Consider the following 6,310-nt stretch of genomic DNA (forward strand, 5'->3'; position numbering starts at 1 on the left):
TCTGAACAGAGGTAATGTTCTGCATACTCTTCCGATCTATTTGGTTTCATCACGTTTTCATGTTGTTCTTTTTTGTAAAAGTTGTTTGTGAAAAAACCATTTGGTAAATCGTAGATCTATGACTATATGTGGATTTTTGGTAATTTTTGAGGTTGAAATCGAGTAGAGAAGGAGAAGAGGAAGCCGTCGGTATAAAAATATTTCAAAAAAATTTTAAAAAAAATGCTCCGACCCGGCGGCTCTTCGGCCGACCACCGCGTCAGAGCGGTTCCGACCACCGCATACTCTTCTTCTCCGGCGGACTGTTCTTGTAAAGAGAAGTCAGAGAAATTTTCGTTAGAGAGAGAAAGAGAATAGGTGAATGAGGTTTTCTTCTTGTGTTTTGGTTTTATACTATGTCTTTTTTTATTTTTATCCTATGTTGCACATGTTGTGTTCATCAGCACTGAACTCTCAGGCTAGGCCATTAGATCTGAGATCTAACGGCCGAGGATGTTCCTGTTGTTCATTTGTGCGTGTTTCTTCCCTAGTGGTGTACTGCGTGCCTTTCATTTCAACAGTCAGATCGTAGATCTGACGGTCCCTGCTTTACTATCATTTTGTTCCTGGTTTTAGTGTTTATTTTATCTGTTTTATAAGAACCATTTGATTGATCTTGTGGCTGTGATGATGTTTTACAGTGATTGTTTCTGGACCTCTGGATTCATCAGACGGTCCAGATCATTCCTACCTAAGCCAAACCCATGACTTGCTTCGTTTTGGCCGGTTCGACCCGTCCAGGACCCAGTAACCCAAACCGTCCTGTTTTGTTAAGCCCAACTGTTTTGTTTAATTTCTCTATACTTTTGCTTGCTGTACACCCCTATATGCTTACTGAATCCCCCTCCAGCATTTATTTTTACTCATTTTTTATAACTCTTTCAAAAAACAATTCATGCATTTCTTTTTAATTTTCTTTCAATTAATTATGTTTCATGCATTTTAATGCTTTAATCTCCCTGATTTTTATTTTTGCTTTAATATTTTTAGAATATTATCTCATGCATTTTAGGTGTTTTCTTCCATAATTTTTCTTGTTAATTTTGTTTTACTTCATGCATTGCTTTAAAACTCTTAATATCATGCATTCTATTTGGTGATTTATTCTAGTATGTGATGCTTTTAAGTTTCTTATTATCTTGTCATGTTATGATTGCTTTAAATTCTAATTTGATCTCATGCATTTTCTTTATTCTTGCAATTTATTTAAATTCCATGATATTAGTGTGTATTTTAGGTATTGATGTAATTTATTTTTACGCATTTTAATTTCTCTTAGAATGTATCTAGGAAGGGCATGTAATAATGTAGTAATTGCACACACCGACACAAGCACCGACACAACACCACTTTATTTATCGCTTTACGCTCGCTTTATTTTTTTTCCACGTCGTTACGCTAGCTTACCGATTAGTTTAGAAAAATCTTTTTATCTCAAAAAAAAAAATTAAATAAGCAAAAAGTCAATTTATTTTCTTCATAAACCTTGGATCCAAATCCAAGAGGTTTTTCCTTTATTTTCTTAATCAAATTTCTAATGAACCTTAATTGAACTTAGACTAAATTTCTTAATTAAAATTGAACAACTTCACACCATTTTATTCTTCTATACCTTGAGGTCTCGCAACCCTTCTTAAAACCATTTTCAAAAACAAATTAAAATCAACCTAACCCACAAAAATATTTTTGAGAATGAACTACATTGGGTTTTGATCCCTTTTCTTTAAGGGTATGTAGGCAACGGATTTTATCCTTCCAAATCAAATAAAAAACAACAAAATCATACTTCTTCTCCCTCCATTCTTTCACTTAGATTTTAAGCAATAAAGATTTCAAATAATAAAAATAATTTAGCACAAGATAAAGTTAGGAAAGAGGTTCCCACGGAGTACCGTGGTCGTTAGGGGTGCTTAACACCTTCCTCTATCGAAACCAACCCCGGATCCAGAATCTTTAATAAGGGTTTTTGACTCATCTTTTCCCTTCCCACGAATAAAGATCGAGAAGTCCAAAGATTGAAGGTTCAAAACCAATTAATGGATTGACACCCGAAAATCATCGACTACAAATTGGCGACTTCACCGGGGACTTAAATCCTACGCGGGTTAAACCCACCTTTCTTCCTTTATTTTTGTGCTTTATTATTTGTTTATACTTTGTAAATATTTTTACCTTGTTACGTGAGTGGTGAGATAAGCTCTATACCGGAGCTTGAGGGAAATTAAGATAGGATCGGGTATAATCATAGTTTCCATGCCAAGAGTACTCTTCGGTATTGGTACATGCGATAACCCACTCAACGGAGTGATCTTGGAGGTATACTTTTGTCGACGTGAGTACTCGCGTATGGCATGTTACTTTCAAGTGACCGTCGAAGTTGAGAACCTTTATTCACCTTTAACCCATCTTGGCCTTTTAGGACATAATGCGGTGGCTAGTCGAGAGTACTCTCGTATTGGTTGACACGCGATACTACACCCAAACGAGACTAACCTACAAATATTGTTGGAACGAGAGTACTCTCGTCACCTAACAAATATTCGGAAGTGGTTGAAAACTTTGGGAACCTTGGTAGAACCCTTGTTACAAGTGCAAATGGAAGCCTTAGTCCTTACCAAATGGCGTTGTTATCCCTAAGCTCCAACATTGTATACCTTAAACCTCATCATGGTTTTCATGCATAATCATGCATACATGCATCCATTCGTGAATATTTTTTCCATCAAATATTGAAGGACTTAGCCAAGTTATTTGTAAACATCAAAGGAATAGACCTTGTAAGAATGAACATCAAGCAATACAATTTCAAAAAAAAAAAATCTTAACTAAGTTTTTGCTTTTGTTAAAGAACTTTGTCCTTGATTTCGTTCTTATCTTTTGAAAAATAGAACCAATTGCAATATCTTTACAATTTTCAAGTGAAACCATGTTCATCTGTGATGTTTACAATTCACCTTAACAAGTCCTTCGATAAAAAAAAAATTGTATATTTTTGCATAAATAGTTTCTAGTCTGTGTCTCATACTTTGCCTCTGTCTACAAAAGGTCAATCCATCAGTCAACTCGCATCTACAAACGCTCGAGCAAATCAGAATGGATCATCTTGAACTTGAACAAGAGAACCACAAGCTTCATGAAGAGGTGACAACCCTCCGGGCCGAAAATGAGATTTTGAGGAACTTAGTATCTTTGATGACGGTTGCACAGAGTCAGCCATTATCTCTTCCAGTTGGCAGCACTCAAGCTCAGACGGTTGTTTCCACTACCCCGATTTCAACAGTGTTTGCTAGCACTCCTAAACATGCTATGCTTGAAGGTTATCTCTGGAGTTCACCTTTAAGTTCTGGTGAAGTATTCTGTCCCGGTGTCTTTAAGGTTCAAGCTCCTTTTGTGCAACAGACAATGCCTATCCCTCAATCAGGCTCTTCGTTCCCTCAAGCTGCTATGACTTACTCATCACCGTTGATTCATACTATTCAGCAGGGCCATGGGCTAATATATCACTCAGAAAATGTGGTTGCATACGACCGGATAGCTGAACTGGAAGAAAAGTTTGACAAAATACAGTTGGAATTGAAAGCTCTTCATGGGAAAGAACTGTTTGGGAAAAATGCTTATGATCTTTGCTTGGTTCCCAATGTCGTGATACCACCCAAATTCAAGGTCCTTGATTTTGAGAAGTACAAAGGGAACACTTGCCCTGAGCTTCATTTGGTAATGTACGTGAGAAAAATGTCTGCTCAAATAGGTAATGATGAACTCCTTATCCACTGTTTCCAAGATAGTTTGACTGGTGCCACACTGATATGGTATATGGGTCTAAACAAGGTTGATATCAAAATTTTCAGTGATTTGTGTGAGGCTTTCGTCCAGCGATATAACTACAACTTGCACTTGGCCCCAGAAAGAAAGGAACTGCAGGCCATGACCCAGAATGATAATGAATCTTTCAAAGCTTATGCCCAACGTTGGAGAGATTTCGCCGAACAAGTCCGTCCACCTCTGGAAGAGAAAGAGTTGACTGAGGTTTTCCTGGAAACTCTGGATCCGTTCTATTTTGAGCATATGCTTGTAAGTGCATCTGGCAATTTTGCGGATATGATGACCGCAGGCATGCGTATTGAAGATTGGGTCCGAAAAGGACTTTTAATCAAAGAAGTTGTTCCCACTGATGGTTCAGAAGAGGAAGACCAGGAAATGAGTGTGGTAGAAAGTCAGCCTCAACAACAGTATTTGGCTTATCACCCTGTTGCGCTGTTATGCCTGTCCCAAATGCTGTTCAAAGTTCGGGTTATCAACCCCAGTTCCAGCAATATCAACAACAACCTCGACAAACGGCTCCAAGAACTCAGATTGATCCCATTTCTATGAAGTATGCAGATTTGTTCCCAAGGTTGCTTGAAAGGAATTTGATCCACACCAAGGCACCTCTTTCAGTACCAACAATATTGCGAGCAGGGTATAGAGCTGATCTCTTTTGTGCCTTCCATCAAGGGGCAGTAGGTAACGATATTGAACAATGTTTTGCATTTCAGAAGATAGTTCAGAAGCTGATCCGAAAAAACCTCATACCTTTTGAAGAGTTTGAATTTGAATGTGCAAGTTAATCCGCTATCGAATTTGGAACCTTATGATGTCACATGGAATGTTTTAGCTGCAATTGGGTCTTTGCTGATGTTTATTTCTACTACTCATTTGTGCAATTAATATATTTGTTTGTTGCTTTATGTTTTTCAAAAAAAAAATCCTTTCGTCCCACCCTAGGCGAGAGTGAATTTGTTTAAGCCTTTTTACTTTATGTATTTTCATCATTAATTAAAAAGTCGCTTTGATCCCGACTTTGTTTTTATTTTGTGCTTTTTTCTGGAAAAATGGTAATACAAAAAACCAAAAAATTTCTTTTTCTTTAATAATTTCCACATATCTGCATAATCATAATGTTTATATCAATAATCAATTCATGCATTAATAAACCCGTTGAACACTTAAACCCTATACTCTCTCTCGATTTTGAGTTCCTTGTATCCGAGGCTGAAGAGGAGGTTGATGAAGAAGTTTCCCATGAGATTTCTCGCCTACTGGGGCATCTTGGCCATCGAAGCTGCAAATATCAAGAAAGATTGTCCAGAAGAGGACTTTCATGTACAAAGACTGGCACGAGATGCTACCCTTTGTCTTGCAGGGATATTGCACTTCAAGTGCACATTTTAACAGGGGCACCCCCCCACCATCCCTCAGTATACAATATAAGTGCCCTACGTGGAGGTCAAAGTTCTGTCAACGGAAATTCCAATGAAAGCTAAGCTTGATTGAGTTTAAAAGTGTTATTGCCATGCGCCATGGACAGTTATATCAAAAGGATAAAGCAAGTATTCGACAAAGAAGGCTCGTCCCCGTGAATGTCAAGAAAGTGGCTTTGTGCTAAAAATGTGTTACCTGATTCCAGGGGCAATGAATGCCTAATTACAAAGGATAGTGATGAACTTATATATCCTATGAATGCCAATGCAGTCAAGAAATACTTTGTTAAAATGAAGAGCTCGATAAGTCGCAAACCTGAAAAGGCGGCTTAGGCAAAAAAGAGCGTCTCGATGGACTGAAAACCCAAAAGGGCGGTCCATGCAAAAGTTAGAGACATGTATAAAAAAATGATAAAAAAAATGATGTTTATCCTGAAAGGTTAAAACCGACAAGGGCGACCTATGCAAAAGTTAAGGATTGTGACAAGGTAACTGCATATGGTCGGACATGATTCACTTGGGGCATTTCAGTCGTTAAAAGACCGCCGACTCGTGGCAAGGTAACTGCATCAATTCAGATATGATTCATCTGGGGCATCTTAACTGTCAAAGGACCTCCGATGTGGAGCATCTGCAAATCAAAGACCCGGAACAGTGGAATTCAATGTTGTTAGGGAGCATAGCAGTTATTGTGTTCAATGTACCTTTCCCATATAATTACCATTTTCCAAACTTTTTAAAATCTGTGGAACCACGCCTTTGGCAGGTCACCACTCTATTTACATTAATTTGAGCCTGTGCCCATTTATTTGAAATTCTCATTTATTCTGTTTGCATAAGTTTCTTCTATTTTTAATGTGAATACATAAAGCAAAAAAATTTAAAACTTTTTTAATGTCTTTTGAAAAGCATAAACAACAGGTACATCTTCTTTGAACTTATGAGTAGTAGAAACATACATCAACATTCGTCTCAAGGACAGTAAACTCTGCAAGGTAAGCATGACCAAAAGTTGTGAGATGACCTCTGTC

General features: G+C 37.6%; 1 pseudogene; it reads left to right on the top strand.

Moving 5' to 3' along the window:
* The first annotated feature begins 3,132 nt into the window (after window positions 1-3,132).
* LOC146914982 (uncharacterized) lies at window positions 3,133-4,646 on the top strand (annotated as a pseudogene).
* The last annotated feature ends 1,664 nt before the right edge of the window (window positions 4,647-6,310 follow it).

Source organism: Medicago sativa, chromosome 6 (assembly GCF_051527215.1).
Source record: "Medicago sativa cultivar Bolivia chromosome 6, Bolivia_mono, whole genome shotgun sequence".
Classification (NCBI taxonomy): domain Eukaryota; kingdom Viridiplantae; phylum Streptophyta; class Magnoliopsida; order Fabales; family Fabaceae; genus Medicago; species Medicago sativa.